General features: G+C 35.4%; 1 protein-coding gene across 1 annotated transcript in view; it reads right to left on the bottom strand.

Moving 5' to 3' along the window:
* Nucleotides 1–22,507, bottom strand: part of LOC117174147 (TWiK family of potassium channels protein 18) — a 490,025-nt gene that overhangs the window by 324,580 nt on the left and 142,938 nt on the right. The gene's annotated exons all lie outside the window — the stretch shown is intronic.

The raw sequence follows: 22,507 nt of genomic DNA, 5'->3' as shown, positions 1-22,507 counted from the left end.
GGTGATAAAATCTTACTAAGGCAGTTAGTAAACGACTTCAATCGACAAAAATTATCATTTACATTCTGAGCAACTGAATTTTAAATAATAAACATTGAGATAAGATGAAGAAATTTATATTCCATTCAAACAAAAAATAAGGTCTAAGGTGTGAGTGGTACAAACCTAATCCATACATAAACGGGCAACATTATTAACATTTGTGTTTTTTACACATGTAACAGCATCCTTGAATTGCAGATTTTCACAACTTCATGTTTGGTAAATATCACTTCGCGAGTTTCCAATTTCAAATCCAGGTTTTAGGAAAATAATTAAATTGACAAGGAACGCCGAATTCTGGTAAGGACTCCACCTAGTTCTATTGCAGGTAGGTATTTATATAATTTTTACATAATCTTTTCAATGCATGACAATTTGTACTTGAAAAACCGCTGTCCATATTATTCTCATTTTCTGAGCGCTTTATTCATCCTTGTAAAATTTTTATTTTAGCTCTTGTGGCATTTTTCAAAAATTTGGAATTTGTATTTAGAATGTTAGTTTTTATCAAGAAACCAAAAATTATGCGCCCTATCTGAAAATTATCGTAACACATTTGTATGAGTTTTCACTCTTTTTGTTAAAGAAACTTTTTCCAATGAATGTTTTTCTTACTTGCTGTCGTTTCTCCAAAAATGTCACTGTTTTTATTTAGAAACATTTTCAAGCTTCAAACAAAAGCTGTGCATCCTATCAAAATATAGTTAATGACATATTTGCAGCTCTTTTTTTGACAAACAGCTTTTGTCTTATACATCTTTATATGGTGTACAATTGTGACTGATTCATTTTCCTTTTTGTATCTTGGGCAATTTTACCGAGCGATGTGGGACTTCAAATTTTTAATTTTCTTGATTTTCTTTATTTATAAAAGGAAAATTAATCAGGTAAAATTGTACACCATATAAAGATGTACAAGGTAAAAGTTGTTCATAAAAAAAGAGCTGCAAATATGTCATTGATTATAATTTGAAAGGATGCACAGCTTTTGTTCGAATCTTAAAAAACTTTATAAATAAAAACAGTGACATTTTTGGAAAAACGATACCAACTAAGAAAAACATTAATTGGAAAAAGTTGCTCTTACAAAAAAAGTGAAAACTCATACGAATGTATTACGATAATTTTCAGACAGGACGCGTAGTTTTAGGTTTCTTCATAAAAACTAACATTCTAAATACAAATTTCAAATTTTAGAAGAATGCCACAAAAGCTAAAATAAAAATTTTACAAGTGTGAATAAAGCGCTCAGATGATGAGAATAATATGGACAGCGGTTTTTCAAGTATAAATTGTCATGCATTGAAAAGATTACGTAAAAATTAAATAAATACCTACCTGCAATAGAAGTAGTTGGATTCCTGACCAAAATTCGGTGTTTCTTTTCAATTTAACTATTTTCCCATAACCTGGATTTGAACTTGGAAACTCGCGAAGTGATATTTACCGAACGTAAAGGTGTGAAAATCTGCATTTCAAGGACGCTGTTACATGTGTAAAAAACATAAATGTTAATAATTTTGCCCGTTTATATATGGATAAAGTTTTTACCACTCACACCTTTAACCTTATTTTTTGATTGAAATGAATATAAACATCTTCATCTTATCTCAATGTTTATTATTTAAAATTCAAGTGCTCAGAATGAAAATGATAATTTTTATCGACCGAAGTCGTTTACTAAATGCCTTAGTAAGATTTTCTCACAAGATTAACTAGAAAACTGATAACTGATTTAGTAAGGCTTATTATTCGAAATTAATACAACTTCTTAATCAGTACTTTTGAATCGGATACTCATTATTTAGATTGTGATAGTAAATGTATATTTTTCTGCAAAGGGTACATTTTTGTATATTTCATGTGCGCGGAAGAAAGGGGCTTACTCTAAAGAAATCGAAATAGAAATTTTTACACTTTTCGATAGTTTCTGAGCTGCTGTTTTTAATAAAATCGTCGAAAAAAATTCCGAGTGTTAATACTGGGAATATTTGAGTTGTTGGGTAATCGTGAAATGAGACCTTCGCTTGAGAGCTAGAGATCCCGCGAAACACCTCCCACCACTCACCACTACATCGCTGCGTCTCATCTACACCCTGTCCGTGAGCCACGTCTACGATTTATTTCTTTTCGTGGGACCTCATTGGTAAGTAGAGAGGGGAGATTTTGTGAGTTTTTCATAAAAGTCGCGCACAGTGATCTTGAATCAACTACGGGTTTTAGAAAAAGTTCACCCACATCGGCATACACAGCTGTTTTTGTACACTACCATAGATCAAAATTCTGTTGGAATCAAAATCCCAGATGCTCCTAAACTCAATTCAAATAAAAATAAATAAAATTAATTTACTATTTTTTTTTTAAATTTTTTAGATGAATATGTTCAAGGTTCAATGATAGAATTAAAATGATTTATTATACTTAGAGGATTGGGAAGGTTTTGAGACAATTAATTTATCGTACTAAAAATGTCTATCATAAAAATATTTATTCAATATAGCTATAAATACGATTTCATTTATCCGATAATATTTAATAATATAGCAAATTATTATTTTTCACATTGCACAGACCATTTTTACATAAAATGCTGAGTATTTATATTTGTTTTGACGAAAATTTCAACTACTGCTATTTTAAGTTGACTAGAACTTCAAGTTCAAGTATTCAAGTATTCAAGTATACTTCAAGTATTTCTTTACATCTGGTTCAACCGAAATCTTTGAGAAACAACAATCTACTAATTTATCCACTTCCTTGTACGAAGTAACAAATTTTACTAACGTCCATTCACCAACTTCGTCGTAAATTTCTGGATCTAAAAGTGCGTCTGCACGTCGCAAAAGTTTAAGACAAGCGTGACCTTCAAATAGTTCTCCCTAATAATTTTCAGCGACTAATCCTAATTTTGGCGGCCATAATAAAGCTTTTTCTCGCCCAAAACAGTTTATTACTCCCTTCCAAAATAAAGTATTCACGAATCCCTGCAATATGTGTAGTTCGGGAATTATTGCAAATACTTTTCATAGTCTTGCTTTAAATCTCCAAAGGTCTTTAATTTCCAACCTCTTATACTGGTGGTTAAGAGCTTTTTTTCATCGCTGTAAATTGTTTCATTTTTTGATTGATTAGAATGCCATAAATCTTCCATATCAACTAGTTCAAACAATTTTTTTCACAACAGTCCCACCTTCTTCATATGTATTTATATTTTTATCATTTAATTTAAAATTATTTTCATTACCAGAATCAGGAAATGGAATAATGCTCATACTTATTTTCGAAAAATCTTGACCGCTATCTTCATTACCTTAATTTGTACATCATTCAAGTCATGATTATGTTTTTCGATCACGGCATAAAACACTGTTTGCGCGTCGGCCCAAATAACAGGTCGATCTTCTTTCCTGTATCTACGTCGAATAGAGCAGAATCTTCGTGATAGATACTTTCCAATATTTTTGATATTTCAGACATATGCTGGTCAAAATTCATCGGAATGCATTTTCTACCTTCATTGCTTCTTAGATAATTCCCCTTTTTCTTCATGTGATTGGAAGCAATGCCAGTATGTAGTAGAAAATTACTTAAGCTTTCATGACTGAAAATTGTTTCTTTTTTTCTGTTAGATTGATGCAAATCTTGACTTTTGATCCTAATGTACTCAAGCTGATTTGATTTTTATGAATGGAAGTGGCATTTGCAGTATTATTTTTTGCAGAATCAATTTTTTTTCAATGAATATGTTATAACTTGCTCTTGCTGCTTCTCAGGTAACGTTTCTATGAGCGCAATTGCATTTGAACGGGCTGCTTGGGGGTTGCACGGATGTGTGATACCTCTCCCTACTTTTTGAAAACACTTATTATAAATAGTTGTAGTAGTTGACGTATCGTTATTATTTTTATCAATTGGAAGTGGCTGAAGCTTTGGCGGTGAAGTAGTTATTAGCCCATTGTCAATATTTATTTCATTCGGCAGCTTTAGAATGTTTCCATTTCCTCTTGGAACTTTACTAATTACAGTATTTCAACCAGTTAGGCATATATAACAATAACATGTGGTGAAGCTTCTTGTTTCTTTAGGCAATTGAATTTCTTCGTAATTTGACATTTTTTGAAATGGTTTATATTTTTCAATTAGTTCATCTCGATCTCGTTGACTGAGAGCGAGGCGCCAATAGCTACAAATATCCACAGGAAAATTTGAACTACATAGACAAAAATCTTGATTTATATGTTGTTTAGTCAGTTTTTCTAATCTGGCAGTTATTTTAAAACCTGACTTTTTTGAGTTACTAAAACTTATTTTTCTACCACAGGATGCACAAACTTTTAACCTGTTCTCTTCATGTGCACATTTATGAGTAGGATGAACTGATGACATGATGTACACTGATTGAATATTTGCATAAAAAATATAAACTGTTTTTCAAAATAATGATCACTTAATTTGTACAGTTCACTTGTAGACAAACAAAGTTTATTGTATTTACGACTTATAAAAGCTCACTCAATAATAATCACGAGAAATGTATTTTATCAGAAAGAAATAAAGCTACATGTATATTGTTTCCAGATAAGAAATAATTCAAACTAAAAAAAAAGTTATACGTAATGAATCCACACAAATTAGTTTCTAAAAAGAAATTAATCCAATACTTACTGCTAATTTATCGCCACAGATGTTTCGAAGCTTATATCCAAGCTACATTAGTGAGCCGAACCGATGAGAGGTTCGATCTAGGCAATTGAGTTTCATGTGCGTCCGGTGTGAGATTAATTAATTGCATTTTCGACAAAATTAGTGAGTCACTGGCTTAACCTACATTTGATGTTTACACTCTGAAATAACTGTCAAAGTTGAAAATATATTACAATATTATATATTTAGCCTTAAGCATATTAACTAAAAAACATTCGGAAAAACCAGTAAAATAAATTCATTCATTTTGATCTAAACAGAGTTTAGGAGCATCTGGGATTTTGATTCCAAAGGACTTCGACCTTTCGCCCTGAAAAATCTCACTTTTCAGAGTAAGCCCCCTTTTTTCGGCGCACGTCACGTATAGTTCAATGTTTTCATTAATACTACAAATATTAAACGATTTTCATGAATCTTTTTTTCCAATTTCTTCAAATGATATTAACAAACTAATTGTGCTAATAAAAATTGAATCAAAACATATATTCCTGATTTTAGCTTTTTGTAACTAGACTTAATCTCATAATGATGAAAGGATAATTATTTACGAGCAATTCAATGCGCTCTAGGGAGTCTGCCTCGTGAGTTTTACAAGGGGTCGATGGAAAGTGCTGCGAGAATCCGTATATGGCTACATTGATCGTCACTGCAATTTTTCTCTATTGTTCTCTCCAATATAATTATTAAACCAAATATAAACATTTTGATCCAAAAACCGGCTTCATCCAAGCCTAGTCAGTAACATTTACATGCCGCATGCAAGAAATGAGACGAAAATGTTCAAAATCTTGGACAGAATCTTACATTTCCTTTTATAACTCAATAAAATCCCCTTGACAGTTTGAATTACCTTCTCATAAAATTAGTTCAATTGTCTAAAGCTTTCGGCTTAGAAGAAGCAAAAAGGGTACATTTTCCCATTTATTTAATACTCCTGAGAATCAAAAGTATATTGAAAAAATATCAGATGAAAAATATTTTTCACCTGATAAAATGTCTCTTGAGGCTAGGGAATCATTTTACGAGTATTAGAAAGAATTTGGCACATCAGGATACAATTTTAATTTCAAAGAAGAGTTATGATCATATGGCATAAATAATTTGGACATTCTTCCTAGAGCGAGTTCGGCTTTTAGATCGTTATTCCTCAAAGCCATCGATTGGTTATTAGCCTTAGAACGCGCATCAGACATCAGCCAATTTCACGGTTGATGCTGGCATGCGTGTCCGCATTGTTTCAAATTTTATCAGGATATAAACTAGGTTTCTATAAAAATTCTGAATCTCTGAATGAATGTTTTGAACAAACAAACGCTCAAACTGAGCATCTCCGTTCATCAGGCTATAAGGTATTCGAGAAGTGGGAGTGTTCCTTTGATAAGGAGAGAATACAAAACGATGATTTACATAGTTTTTCAAGAGACCGCCCGAATTTGATGACTGATGCCTTGAATCCTCGAGATATATTTTATGGCGGTCTAATAGGTAATATATACGTTTTCGTCTTATGCGGCTAAGGGCAAATTAAAAATTTAATATCTAAATGCTTATTCTCTTTATCTATTTATTTCAAAATATGTAAAATTTCCAATAATTCATCCCAAAATTTACATTGGTGACGACTGTAGACGTTTAGCAAGTAATAATCATGATTTAACTGATGTTCCTTCTGTGCAATACTTGCTGTAAAGAAGAACTAACGAGAAATTGTCCACATGTAAATAGTACAAGTGCGAGAGAAATTAAAGGGGGCGACCCATGTAATGGCTTCGAAAATCAATTTTTTTGCTTAAATGGAAGCTAGTCGTCCGAAAATATGCTGTGAAACTTTCAGAGCCGCAGCTGCATTCTTTAACCCCTACAAGGCGCCACGCGCGCCTGGCGCTAGCCTGCCGATGCTGCCTTTTTTCAACAAATAAATCTTTAAACGCGTTTTTCTCGTTTCCTACGAATCTTTGAGAAGCTAGAGTGCGGGCACTGCATCTGCCGGCTGAACATGTTTGACATCTGCCCTTAGAATAAAAAATTTAATGCTTATCTGTGGCTGAAAAAATTTAGTTTTTAGTTCAAAATTGCCTGAATAAACCATAAGAGTTTTGGAAAGATTCGTTGTATTCTTCATCCCCAAAACAATTCCGAAAACACGCTTATTTTTGAGGTGTTACAAGGGTTACACCTCTTAGGGGAACATGGTTTTCCGACAAGATGAAAGTAGCAATTGAAGAGGGGTATACAATTACTGCCATTTTTGAAATTTGGCAGTATGAGACTATACCCAATATAAAAATGTCACAAAAATAGGCAGGATTTTTGTAGAGTATATGAATTGATTTTTTTAACTCAAGCATGAAGCCAGCGGTTACCCTGCCTATTGCACTGATAAGGTCTCCAAAATGGCATTTATTCAACAAATTTTAGAGTCTGAGGGTATAGTCCTAGATCCGAAAAATATTAAAAAGTATCCTGGTTTGAATTCGTTGACTGAACTTTGCCTAAATTCATTTTGGGGGAAATTGGGTCAACGAGAAAATATGCCCAAAACTGAAAGTATCTATAGCCTGTAGATGATCCAAATAATTATGCCTCAGAGATGTACAAATGTGAAGCTGTAACGCCATCGCCTATTACAATTGTGGTCATAGATCGTCGTGTCCTTAATTTTGACACGGATTCTATTATTTTGGCCAGGACAAATGAGAAAAATATGTATTATCCAGATACAGGTTGTCTATTACGCGATTTAACTGATGAGCTGGAAGTATATGGTTTTGGAAGATTCACAGAAAAATTTGTCTCAGGTGGTCTTAAATTTTATTCATATAGGGTTCGATCATCTGATGGTAAAACCCACAATGTGTGCAAAGTAAAGGGCATCAATTTACTATAAAAACTTTGATTCAATCGGAGATTTCTTTTAAAAAACCCACAGTTAATTAAATTGAATTATAGAAACATCCGCAGAATACCTTATCATCAGGTTGTTACAAAACTGGAGCAAAAAATATGTTGAACTGTATGTACTAAAAGACGATTAATTGAAGTATTCGGCCTCTTCCATTTGGTTTTATTGCATCACATAAATTATTTATTTATTTTCTTTAATCTTGTAACTCGAGAAAATGAAACGCTGCTCTCTCTTTCATTCCTACATACTCATAAATGTTTTTAAAACTTTAAAATCAAATAATTGTAAGTGCATTACTTATGAGTTTTATCTTTGAAATGTCTTCTGCTGCTTGCTATTCATGAGAATTTTCACTTTTTGTTTTCAGTTGAACAATTTAGACTAAATGACAATGGTGATGACAAAATCACATACTTTTTTCTATGTGACTGAGAAGATAACACTGGTGTTCCGCTAATTACTGAATACCAAGAATATTTACATAAAGGTCTTCACTTTTGCACTCTTAGACATATATGTCGACTTGTTTGTTTAATTTACTGAAATAGATAATAATTATTTATTATATAAGAATCACTTTTTAACAATATTTTACAGTCAATGCAATAAGATGACTTCTTTAAAAAAAAGTTGTCTAGAAATTCGATTTATTATTCCAAAATGCACTTCTCATCCTGAACACAAAGTCATTTTACCAGCAGATATGGAGCATGCTACAAAAATGGTACTTATTTCAAGTGATCAAATGAATAAAATATAACTGCAAGTGCAAACTTTAAAACAGCCAACTATAAACACTGATGATACATAAATGATACCCTCATTACCCGGTTTTACTACACAAATGCCTGGTAATAACCTTGGTAGACTAGTTTACGAAATGGGTCAAATCTTATTTTAACCTTCTCCAATGGATGAGCGTGATAAGTGAAAGATATATAGTCAAGTATTACAAAAATGTCTCTTCTTTGTTGATGAGGATAGAAAATAACCTATTGAGAATAATGACTAAACTGAAACCGCAGACAGTCATTCAACGGATGGAGAATCTCTACCTTTAAAAGCTATCACAGCATCAGTAACGAAAACTTTCCAGCCCAACAGTATCTTATTACTCAATTACTCAAGAAGGCCGAATATCACTAGCAGAATAAAATGGGATAAAATGGTTTTGTTATCATTGACGGATAGCATCTTAAAGATTTAAGTATTACAGATCTTGTTAGCAATGCATTAAGACCTAGAAAAAGATTCGCTCCAGCGAGAGCTTGTGAAAAATACAGAATACTGGAGAGTGCAAACAGATACAAAGTGAGGGAAAGACGTGAGTAATAGAAAATACGCCACATTTCACCCTCTTAAAACATACGAGGATAGTAAATATGAAACTGGTGGTTTACATAGACTTCGAGAAACTCCAAACATAAGAACTCGTATAAGAAGTTACAGAAAAAATATAAAAAACCAAGTACTCGGTCACCATGGTGTAGGATTCATAACAAAGTGGCAGTCTTTTAATTGGCACAGAAAAAATAATTCGTATTGCTTGAGGAAAAGTATCCTGTACTAAAGTGCTTGAGTGGTTAAAGTCACAGGACACATTTACCAAACATAGACCTATTCGTAGAATATTTTAAAGATTACATTTTAATTTTACCTCTATTTATAATATATGAGAGGTTCATTTAATTGACCTTCACAGCCTGTCAACTTACAATAATAATTATACTTTTCTACTAGTAGTGATTAATGTTTTAAGTAAAGCCTTGGTTGAGCTTCTTCGAGATAAATCTGCTTTAGAAGTAAGACGCGGTTTTGAGCGTATTCTTCAGAAAGATAACACTCGTGTACCTATCTGCTTACAAACGGATAAAGCGACGGAGTTTGTAGGTCCAACTGTTCAAAAATTTTGACTGATTATGCAATAAAATTCCGAGTAACAAGAGACTCTAATTTTAATGTAGCCGTAGTAGAACGCTTTAATTGAATTCTCATAGAACGCGTGTGGCGTTACTTCACGCATCAAAACAATCGACGGTAAATTGATATCTTATAACAAATCGTAGATGCTTAAAATAATGCCAAGCAAAGTAATATTAATATTTCACCGACTAAAGTAACCGTATTCAATGCGACCAAAGCATGGGAAAATATACAATCGTGATTCAGTAAGGATAAGGGGTTTACACAAAAGTCTAAGTACAGAGTCGATGACCAAGTTGGAATCAGTCGAGAGAAGGATGTCTTTGAGAAAGATTAAGAGTCAGGCTAGAGTGAAGAAATATTCTTAGTAAAGCGAGTTCTAAATGGAATACAAACACCTTTTGCTGGTGAGTTAAAACATTTAGCAGATGAAGAAATTATGAACTTTTTTAGGAGCAGGAATTGACTGGCATAAAAAGAAACACATAGCTGAGGCGGAGTTTAATATTGAAGGAATACTGCAGACTAAAGGCAAGAGAAACAAGAAACTATTTTTCTCTAGTGGATAGGCTATCCGGATAAATTTAGTTCGTGGATTCTAGCTTCAAATAAAAAATAATTGTAAAAATGAATTCTGATAAAGTTTACCTTATTTTAAAAAGCAATAGCATTATTAAATATTTTTCCAAGAATAGCAGTATTAAATATTTTCCCAAGAATAGCACTTAAAATTTTATAATGCAACTGCCATATGAGATTCGCTTGCAAGGACATTAGGTAGTAGCTCTCACAGTAATACAACTTCCTCGTACATTTCTGCATTTACACAATTTAATAGTAATATTAAAATTAGAAAAACAATTTAAAAAGGTATTGATCTTTACAAGTATAAAGTGCCTATTGCAGAAAATAAAATAAACGATGAAAATATGAGAGAAAAATTAGAAGATTTGATAGAACTTATTGCCGGTCGCCTAGCCATTTAACCGATATTGAGTCTCTTTTAATTACTCTAAACAGTCTTCCAATAATTTGGTCAGCACATTAAATTTAAATAAGACAAATTCAAAAGCAGCTACATGCGCATACAAAAACAGTATGCAAAACTTTGTCGGACGATTGATCAAAAATTTTTTGTACTTAGTGATAGATCATCACGTATTCTTGGTTTTGCACCAGATAATCTACTTCCAATGGAAAATAATGAGTATACTGCTAGGCATCCAACTAGTCTGGCTAGTGCTCTTTCAGTTAAATTATTTGTTTACCGTAATATTAGCGAACCTCGCGTCACTGGTGGTGTGAAAGCACCACTCTTACGTACTGTTTCACAGGAGATTACTGTTTTGGTATAACACAAGTCAGTAATTCTTCACCACCCAACTACATACCAATCCTTCATACAGGATTTCCTACAATTGAAATTGATATAAAGGACCACGTAGGTTTGTCAATACCATGTGAGTCTGGTACGCTGATAGCTATCCTTCACTTTAAACGTATTGACAAATAGAGATAAGAAGGAAAAAATAATAAGTCAATACGCCCAATATTATGCCTTACAAGCAGGTGATGGTGGCGGGATTCCCCAGATTTATATTGGTGCAGCACCGTATCAAAAAGGTCATGGTATTGAAAGCCTTCATTCATGTTATGAATGATTTGGATGATAATATTCCGCTTAAAAATTCACTTAAAAATCGCATTGGGGAAATTGGTGAGAGTTTGAAACGACGGGCTATTGATGAAATGGAGAATATTATGAACGATTCTGCTTATGATAACAGTGGGAAGAAGCGAATGATTCAGAAGACTTCTAATTGTGGTGCACTTAAGTTCGTGAGTTGAAACCCCCATTAATAAGAGAAAAAAGGAAACCTCCATGAAAGTAAGAAGCATGGTGTGGTAAAAAGAAATAAAGCTACAAAGGCTGAAACTACTCTAGGGTTGTTGCAAATGCCGCATAGTTCGATAAAGTTGGTCCTGTAAGCAATCTACTACATTCCTTATTCAATCAAGTGTATGTATATTTTAATCAAAATGTAGTATCTCCTGTAACAGAATTGTTACTATAAAATATAACTTGACACGGCCCTGCGCGAAAAGGTTGCTGGGCCGCATTCGAAATGGGCCGGAACGCAACGACGGGTCCCGAAGTTATGGGCGACGGAACGTTCTGTCGTCAGTCTCTGCTAGATCGCTCGGTCGTTTACCGTTCTCCAGCTAGTGCTAGTGAGTGCTCTCGCCTCCCCGCCCTGGGCTCGATCCCGAAGGAAGATCTCGGGCCTCCTAACGTCCTTGCAGGACCATTTCCGAATTCGTAAAACTCCCTGCCTATTACGACTGCTCCGTTACATTACATTAAACGTTAAATTATTTTAATCGGCTTGTTTTATTGTGTTTTCACCTTACTCTCGGCATTCAACTTCCCTATTTCCCTCCTCGACGTTACCTCCGTAATACCTGGCGCCCAATCGAAAATCCCACGCTTTTCCTTTTCTTTAATTCTTAACCTGTCGAGAAAAAGGGAGACACATTATAAAACTGAAATAAACTCTGGCTTCAAAGAAAACTCTACTTTGGACTCTAATCCTGACTCTTATTTCTGAAAATTTGAATCTGCATGCTATTTGATCTGATGCCTCAACCTTGTTATTGAAAGTGTTATTTGTGTGATTCTTCTTGATGATTTACCATGATTTACTATGACTGGTGCCTGATTATTTGTGCGATCTTCATTGTTGATTTTTCATAAATTTTGCCTAATAATTTTATGTGATTCATGATGAGATGATCCATTAAAAGCATCAAAAAAGAAACTCCAAAACATACATTTTTGAAAATAAAAACCAAAAATTGGAAAGTGAAGGGAAGAGCTAATAAGAAAACCACGTCGAATTTTGATTTTCCTTAAATATTTCAATCACCCAATTTATCGAAACGTTAAAGTGCGCAAATAAGTTCGCACGTGCAGCGAGCAGTACCCGCGACCCGCGCCAAGTTCACGCAACGTATCTTCAAAACAAAAGGTCGCAGAGCCAAAATGAACAAATTTAGGAACTCGGTGACACTTTAATATCAGATTAAAATCTAAATTAGAATGCATTAAATAAATCGAAATATTCTCATCATGAATCAAATGAAATGTGGGAACCTATTATGGAAACTTGGATAGGGTGTCACATTATTACAAATTCAATCAAAATACTTTAAATTAATGGCATTTTTTCATTTTAAATGTCATTGGATATACACATAGGGTGTGTTACAGATACGAATTCTAACGCGAATAAAGACAAAATGAGACTCAGGCCAGACAAGATCAAAAATAAAATCACTAACCCAATTATAGCGGAAATCAACCATGACAACTTGGATTTAGAGGGTGCAGCAGCACCCCAAATCCAAAAAGTTAACACAAAGAACGTCACAACGAGACCTAAAATGAATAACTCAGTCTCAAACACACCACAAAACACGGGAACAATATCCAAAACAATAAATAGGTCAATAGGCCGTGGTCGAGGTTTTACCCGAAAAAACACGGAAACACCCAATATAAGCAATAGGCCATATAAAGACAGATCAACTCAAAACATCCAATCCCCACTCCATGACATTAGTCAAACCCCTAATAGAACCTGTCACCCAACAAACAATATCTTTTTCTGGGATTATAAAAATTTATCCACACTAGGCGCGTCTATAGAAAGACATAACCTAAGGAAAGAAAGAAATGAAGATGAAAGTCTAGAAAATAGAAATAGGTCGGAAAACCGCCTCCAAAGAAACAACGAAACTTCTAATCGCGATTCCTTTTTGGGAAACAACAAACGATTTATTTTAGAAACTGACGAACATTCAGAAAGTATAGAGTTCGACGGATTTATGAATCAACATAAGGAAAGATTAGAACCAAATTATAGGAAAAATAAAAGCGAACCTCGTAATAGGCCGTCGGTCCAATTCGATTTAAGGGCACAATCAAGAGAAGCTAATAAATTTTCTTACAGTAATATTGAAGACCGTCGCAAATTAAAAGCTAATAATTTAAAACTACAAAATTCGGATGACAGTGAACTATTAGAAGAGAGACTCGACTCAAACCAAAACAGAACACGTAGACTCTCAAAAATAAATAACAGGTCAAACAGACGCTCACGAATACACGTTAACAACTCAGACACAGATTACGAATCAGATAATTACACAAATAATCAAACAATTCACGCAACTTATTTTCCTTTCGGCATGATACAAATGCCGTTTTAAATTATGAGCGATTGGCCAATAAAATTTTCAAATAATAAAGACGACAGCCCCGCGAATTTTCTTGAAGAAATGAAAAGATTCAAAAGGGGTTATAAAATAAACGATCGCGATATTATAGAAAATTAAGACGCGTTATTAATAGAAGATGTTAAAGGTCGGTGCGAAATAAATAAAAATTCCTGGAGATCCTTATCGGATTTGACCAAAGATAAAAATGAACAAAAACGTAACAATAATAACGGGAATCAAAATAATGCAGATTTTAGGGAAAATAAAAATAATCGAAATGATAACCAAAACGGAAACCAAAATAATCAGGACAAAAAACGAATACAAAAATTGATTTCCATTTTCACCATTTGGATTTTCATCCCTACCTTTTTCAAATCAATATCAACAATATTTCAGACCTAGATTTCAATCAAACTTTTAACCGAGATTCCAATCACATTTCCAGCATAGATTCCAAAACAATAGACCAACATATCCATTCAATCCTTACAACAAAATGTTACTAGCGTTTAGCCAAATGACATTAGGCTCAATTGAAGGTCAAAACAGTTCAATGATTGAATTCCCAACAGAAAAATCGGAAAATAATTCAGCAAAGAATAATAATGAAAATAAACGAAATTCTCAAAATCCAAATTACGGGAATAAAAACTAAGAGCGGTATAATAAATCTAATACGGATGACCAAAATAAAATAAATTCCAATTCAGATAAAAATCAGAATTTAAATTCGCGCAAAGACGATACAACGTACAACCAGGGAAACTTGAAGGGCGGATATTAAGACAGAAAATGTCTCAACCTATTACCGAAACGCCAGCATTTTTGAAAAATCGCACAAGGCGTTTAATGTTCAGGTTGGTGCCAAACTTAAATCAGTGGGTATTTTAGACACGGACATGCTAAAAACCCTAGGGATGACCCTAAGCTATGACACAGAAACTTGGTGCTTACCAGGGAGCCCTCCCACCTTCTATCTAATTGAGGCATTTCCAAACTCGGTAACCCTCCCTATAATGTAAAACAAAATAGATATTAAACCTGACATTAAAGCTAAGGAAGGTAAAGCTAGTAAAAAGGAAAATATTCAGGAAAATTATTTATTAAACAAGAAAGAGATATTAATACAAATAGAAAACCGAAACTTGGAAGTAGCATTAACCTTAAAAGTACTAAAGAGCATAAAAATAGTAATTCAGGGTTACCAGAAAGCGAAATTCCCCTAGAAACTATCAATTTTAACGAACCCCCAAAAATATAAAACTTCAAAATTCCTGCAACAAATCCTACGAAGGATATCCCTAGCTTAATAAGCATCCCCACGACCAAACAATTCCAACCCTTAGGGAGCAGCCCCACCTTTGACACTAACGACGAATCAAGCAAACACGACTCATTTAATTCAGGTAAACATAGAATTATAAAAATCATAAAATAGAACAGGACATAATAGAACCCTCTTGTTACGATTTGTCAAATCCTATGGTGATAATAAAAAACCTGGGAAAGATTATAGATTCTCTTTAGATTTCAGACTGGTTAATAATATTACCAAAAAAGTCTACCCAATCCCACTCATGACAGAAATATTGGACACTTTAAGATCAGCAAAATTTTTTTCGAAAATTGATTTAAAATTAGCTTATTTGCAAATTCCGTTAAAAGAAAGTTCAAAACCAATCACAGCATTCACACTCCCTGGAAAGGGCATGTATCAATTTGAAAGGATGCCATTGGGTCTGATCAATGTTCCAGGTACTTTCCAGAGACTTATGGACAAAATTATCACACCAGACTTGAAATTAAACGTTTTTTGTTATTTGGATGACGTCGCAATTGTAACACAAAATTTGGATGACCATTTAAAATACTTGAACATTGTACTAGATAAAATAAATAATGCAAATTTAACGATCAGTCCGGACAAATACGAATTCGGCTGCTTAGAAATTAAATATGTAAGTCTTAAAGTTAACGACAAAGGACTCCAAATAGACGAAGAAAAAATTCAACTAATACTAGAATCTCCTAAACGTAAAAATATTAAACAATTACAGCCCATAATAGGGAAGGCAAGTTGGTACAAAAAATTTATCTCACACTTTACCGAAATAATAGAATCAATGAATAGATTACTGGAATGGAAGCTTCTAATGTGTCCCCTAGGGGTTTACATTTTTCTTAAACCTTCTCTATTCCTTTACACACCCTCCACACACTTACTTGGTGGTGGAAGGGGGATCTACGGTTTAAGGTGGGTTCCGAACCACCAAGAGCAACAGCCTTAAGTACTTAGAGAAAACCCTTTTCTCTAGACGTACCGGTCCCACGACTCTCCGGAGATGAACAACTCCCTTGCTAGGCTAGTGTTCACCGCATGGGCCACCGAGACTCTTCCAGAGTGCGAGGCGGGAGTCGAACCCGCAAGCCGAAGGAGTGGGTCCAAAGCCTACGCTTTAGCCCCCACGACCATCGTCCCACTATGAATAGATTACTAAGGAATGATAAAATATGAAGTTGGGGATTAGAACAAGATGAGGCTTTCCAAGAATTAAAGACCTTTTAACATCAGCGCCAATTTAGACATATCCAGAGTTCACACAATCCTTTCAACTCGAAACTGAAGCGAGAAACAGAGGGTTGGGAGCCGTACTTACGCGAACAATCGGCGGCGATTACAGAATTTTCTTACAACTATGTCTTACAAAATACTATTCATCCACACCTTATAACTAATCCACTCGCTCCTATAGCCTAACCTTCCTCGCTGCGCCTCGCCTTTCCTCACATGCATTTCGATATTTTGTCGCTATGCCTCGCATTATCAGCCTCTGTCTCCACGGCTAACACCTAATACTTAACTACTATTTACAATATATACATTTCTCTTACATCTACTTCCTCTCCTACTTACAATCTTTCCTTCTCGATTCCTCTTCCTCCTTCCTTCTCTTCTTCTCTATCTTACCCAAAACCCCCTTCATCCATGCTACTGCCCTTTTGTCACCCCTTTCATGCAACAATACCTCCATGCTTACCTCCCTCCCTTCCACCTTTTCACATTCTTCCAACCAATGCTACAATTTTGTATCCCCCTTCTCGCACAATTCGCACATTCTGTTCTCTCTAAAAAGCCAGAACCTATTATAATTCTCCATGCAACCGCACCTCATTCTCGCTATAAGTTCCTGACTTCCTTGCTCTCCTTTCTTACACAAATATTGCGCTCTCTCCCTTGGCATAATTCACACATAGTTGCCATTATACCTTGACTCTCTTATTCTCTCCTCTCCTTCTGCCTTCTCTTTCTCCATGCCATTCTTTTGAACCAACTAATATACCTTCATTCCTTCCTTGCGGATTCTGTTCACTTCATCCATCTGGAATCCATTCATTCTAAAATACCTTTCTCTTTCCACCTTCATCTTTGTACCACTACGTCTGTTATCCTTCTCCCACCAACACTTCCTAACTAATTTACTTCCCCCCTCTTCCAAAAATTTCTCCTTATAATTACACTCTCGACTCCATGTTATAATCCCTAAATTCGTTCTTGCTATGTATCTCTTTCCCCACCTTGCCTTTAATCCACATTATGCTCTGTAGCAGCGCTTCACCCCGTCTATTTCTTCCCCGCTCTTGAGCTTCAATCCTCTTATCACCATATTATTTCTCCTATCTACCTTCTCTTTTTTCTCCATTCTCAACTGCATTGCCCTTATCCTTTTCCTATCCGCCCTCTCCTCCTTTTCATTCCTATGCTCTCCCACTTTCTCTTCTATGATGATCTCCACTTTCTTTTAAATACCTTGCTTCTCACCCTCTCCCTTATCCACTGCGTCTAATACCGACCCGCCCTCCACATTCTCCAGTCTTTTTTCCGTCCTTTGCTTCCACATCCTAATAGCTTCTTTCATCTCCTTTATTTTATCCTCCTTTTCCTTCCTTATCGACACCAACTCCCTCTGCAATCCTTCTACTTTTCCCCTCAGCACTTTTACTTCCTTTCCTCATCTGTCATCTCTTACCCTCAGGTTCTCCCTCATAATTTCCATCTGCTCCATAACCCCCTTACGTCCTCTCTCAACCCTCTGATCTCGCCTATGAGCACCCCGATAGCCTCCTTCTCCGTCTGCCCCTCCATTTAGGGAGAGAGGGGGTGCCCTACGCGTTCATACGCTTTTTTTAAAGGGACTGTCTAGCGCGCTTTTCTCCGGACTCTCTTGGCTTTCCCTTTTCCTGTTCAAGAGATCCTCCCTCTCACTTGCACTAGACGCTCTCTCCCTTACCTGATCACTTCTTCCGCTCCGATTCTTCCTCCTCCCTGACCCACCAGTTGACACCGAGCCACGCACAACTGGCCGACGTGTCCCTCTGGATATTTCCTCCCGTCTACTTCACTACCAGCACTGCCAGTACTATCGCTGCGCACCTCCCGCTCGTCTGTCGGTAACTCTAACCTATCCATACACAAAAGTACTCACTGCCGCCCACAGATGTCTCTTAAGGCTGCTGCCGCTTACCGCCCTAAAATTTCAGTTTCTTTGCCCTATTTCACTTCTCACATCCCCTTTAGCCACCGTTTTGTCGCCCCTAACATCCCCCATCACGACAAGAACGTCCCTTGCCCGCCATGAAGGCGCAAAAACCTAAAAACAAAATGACCCTGCTGCCTTGCAGGCTTAACCTCACTTTTCCTATTTAGAAAACCCCCCCTCCAAATACAATGTAAAATAATTTCTATCTTCCCAATACACCCCTTACAACCGTACTCACCTCCTAGACTTCCACCCTCACACTCCACTCACACATTCCACAAAAACTTTGTAATAACCTCTCACGGCCTGTCACTGTACACTTTCTCACTACTGCCACCAACATGCAAGTCAATCAGACAAGTTAGAAAAAGACCCGAAGAACATGAAAAATGGCGAATCATAGATTCACAACTCTATTTTTACCGAACCGACCCACTCAAATCTACTCTATTACCAGACTTAAATCCTTGGAAAACAGTCGTACCCAAAGCTTGAGACGTCAAGTTTTACGGGAAAACCACGATGAAACCCAGACAGGAAATTTAGGCTTAGAGAAAACTTACTCTAAAATTTGCGAACATTACTTCTGGCCAGGGGTATATTCGGACGTGATCAAATACGTACAAAATTGCCAGCCTTGTCAAAGACCATGGTAGCAGCTGAAATCATGGGTCCACTACCAAGTTCTAAAAAGAGAAAAAATCAATACACTTTAGTGTTTGTAGACCTTTTTACAAAATGGGTTGAAATAATCCGGATAAGAAAAGCTAACGGAACAACAATAGTCAGAAATCCATAAACGTGTCATTTCGCGCTGGGGAACACCTAAGATTCTCCACACTGATAATGGCATGGAGTTTGTCAACAAAACTTTAAGAGAACGAACCGAAAAATTCGATATAAGGCATAATAAAACACCTAAATATTACCCTAAGACAACCGAAATGAGCGTTACAATAGGACAATTAAAGAAATTATTAAATCCTACGTAGATAGCGACCATTCCACCTGGGATAAATATATAGATGATTTGGAGTTTGCAATAAATACTAGCAAAAAATCATCAACACAATTAACCCCAGCCTTTTTAAACCTTTCTAAACCTTTCAGACAAAAGAATATACCCAATTACTAACAGCAAAACACAGAACTTATTTTTAAATTTCTCTGCAATATCATTTTCTTGAATTAAGAGTTCTCATTCTGATCCCTCTAATAGCTTAATTGGAAACGCACCTGACCGGAAATCAGAAGTTTTGTGGTTCGATTCCCAATTCAGTGAAGATGGAGTAGGATCTTTTTTTAAGAAATAATTTTAATTTGAAAAATATTATTTACCATCTAGTGTTATTAAGACGTTAAGCATTTTTCTGTTATTGAAGATTCTTAACTTGATCGATATTATGTAGATTTTCTGCCTTCATGATTTGGAGGGTTGATCTGCTGTCGGTAAGGTACAATCTCTGATGATATAGCAGATAAATTTTAAAATAATTACTTGTACCATTAACACCTAGCTAAAGATTGGCGTTATTTTCTTGAATTAAAAGTTCTCATTCTGATCCCTCTGATAGCTTAATAGAAAACTCACCTGACCGGAAATCAGAAGTTTTGTGGTTCGGTTTCCAATTCAGTGAAGATAGAGTAGGATCTTTCTTTCAGAAATAATTTTAATTTGAAAAATATTATTTACCATCTAGTCTTATTAAGACGTTAAGGATTTTTCTGTTATTGAAGATTCTTAACTTGATCGATATTATGTAGATTTTCTGCCTTCATGGTTTGGAGGGTTGATCTGCTGTCAGTAAGGTACAATCTCTGATGATATAGCAAATAAATTTTAAAATAATTACTTGTACCATTAATATCTAGCTAAAGATTGGCGTTATTTTCTTGAATTAAAAGTTCTCTTTCTGATCCTTCTGATATCTTCATAGGAAACTCACCTGTCCGGAAATCAGAAGTTTTGTGGTTCGGTTCCCAATTCAGTGAAGATGGAGTAGGATCTTTTTTTCAGAAATAATTTTAATTTCAAAAACACAGAACTTGAAATCTTATAACAGGAACCGAACTACTTTAACTATTTGTTAATAAACTAAATTATACAGCTTATATTGGATTACAATTTTTTATTAGTGAATGAAAGAACAGTAACTCAACAAAAAAACAGACTTAAAGGGCTATCGACCTCAAAAACAAGAAATTTACACGAGAATCGACTATACGGACAAGTTTTTCGTTTCTCTTTTTACATTTGTTTCAGAAAGAAGATAATCATTAAGGAGGATCAGATGCAGAAAAACATCGAGAGAACAGGAACTTCCAGCGCAAAACAGGGGACTATTGTAAAAAAAACTACGATAACAATTCCCCAAAAAAATAAAAGTTGAATTAGTCCATATAAAATACAATCTTGTTTTCCAACGAAAAATGATTTTAATTTAGCAACACTTTACAACTCCAGACTCGAAAAGACAGATCCACTCATCAGAAAACCATAACATAAATAAATACGAGATTCAAAACTATTGAGGAAAAATCTTAGAAGAGGATGCAGAATTACAAAATGTTGTTTAAATCCTTTTTCTTTTCGAGACTATCGGAACTGGAAAGCGACATTAAGGAAATTTCAGGTATATACCGAAACCCCCGTGGTTACAGGGGTTTAACGGAATTGTTACTATATAATATAACTTGGCACGGCCCTGCACGAAATGGTTGCTGAGCCGCATCCGAGATTGGCCGGAATCCCCCGACGGGTCCCGAAGTTATGGGCGACGAAGCGTCCCGTCGTCAGTCTCTGCTGGTTCGTTCGGTCATTCACAGTTCACCAGCTAGTGCTAGTGAGTGCTCTCGCCTTCTCTCCCTGGGATCGATCCTGAAGAAAGATCTCGGACCTCCTAACGTTCTTCCAGGACCACCTCCGCGTCCACGGAACTTCCTGCCTATTGCGACTGCCCCGTTACACTGTTACAGGGGATGACCCGATCGCTAGTGCCTTGCTACGACCTGGCTATCTTCAACGAAGCATGTAAGTAGCAATAAATGTCATTATTTTAATCGGCTTGTTTTATCCGTAATACTCCACGCAGTGATGTTTATGCTTATCGGCCATACATTGAAACTACTTAACTATGGTCTGCTACTAAAAATAGTCATCTGACTACCTATCTTTGGTATAATGACACATCTGGAAAAATGGATGATTTCCATAATAATAAGGGGTTAAAATCTATCTAAAAATATTAAAGTGCTGTGAAATCTATTGATCTTATTGGAACATGCACAGTTATGTTTTCAACTAAGACACATTTTTCGCCAATGATGTAGAATTGAGTCTTCGTTTAGTAGTCTCAAATATTTACTTCGCCTCATGGATAGCACTAATGGCTGTAATATAAATATTGAAGAGGTTTCACTAATTCTACGTCGAGCAAAAATTATTCCCTTTTTTCTACTCTCTCATGCCAAAACTCTATCTCATGGCACTGCAAAATACCCTATTACACGTGTCAAGGTAAAAGCTTTGTCTCTACACCCGAGCCTTCACCCTGAAACCCTCGATAATGCAATTCTCGGTCAAATGCCAAAGAGAATAATAATTGTGTTTTGGTCAATATTGCATTCAAAGAAAACGAAAATAAAAATCATTTTAATTTTCATATGTATCAAATTAATCATCTCTAGCTTTAATTTTGACGGTACTCAGATACCATTCAAACCAATACAGCCACCATTTGGGGATACGAATTTGTATTTCGAAGCTTATCATACGTTATTTAGTGGAATTGGTATCCATTTTCTAAACGAAGTCAATAATATTGACAGAGAATTATCCCGCAGGAAACTGTCTGCTCGCCTTTGATCCTACAACTGATCTCTCAGTAAACTGTTATTCTCACTCGAATCTTGTGAAACATAGTAGTCTCAGAATTGAGGTGCGATTCGAGGACGCATTGACTAGTACTATTAATTTTCTTGTATATGCGGAATAGGATAATTTTCTGGAAATATAATCGTCCAGGCAGACTATTGTCAACTTTAGAGCTTGAGTGGGGGGCAAAATCAATTATCCCAATGACTGGGCGCATTTCAGACAGTATACTGCATG

The sequence above is a fragment of the Belonocnema kinseyi genome, chromosome 6, assembly GCF_010883055.1.
Source record: "Belonocnema kinseyi isolate 2016_QV_RU_SX_M_011 chromosome 6, B_treatae_v1, whole genome shotgun sequence".
In the NCBI taxonomy this organism is placed as follows: domain Eukaryota; kingdom Metazoa; phylum Arthropoda; class Insecta; order Hymenoptera; family Cynipidae; genus Belonocnema; species Belonocnema kinseyi.
Note: the sequence above shows the minus strand (reverse complement) of the source record. Positions and strands in the feature narration are given on the sequence as shown.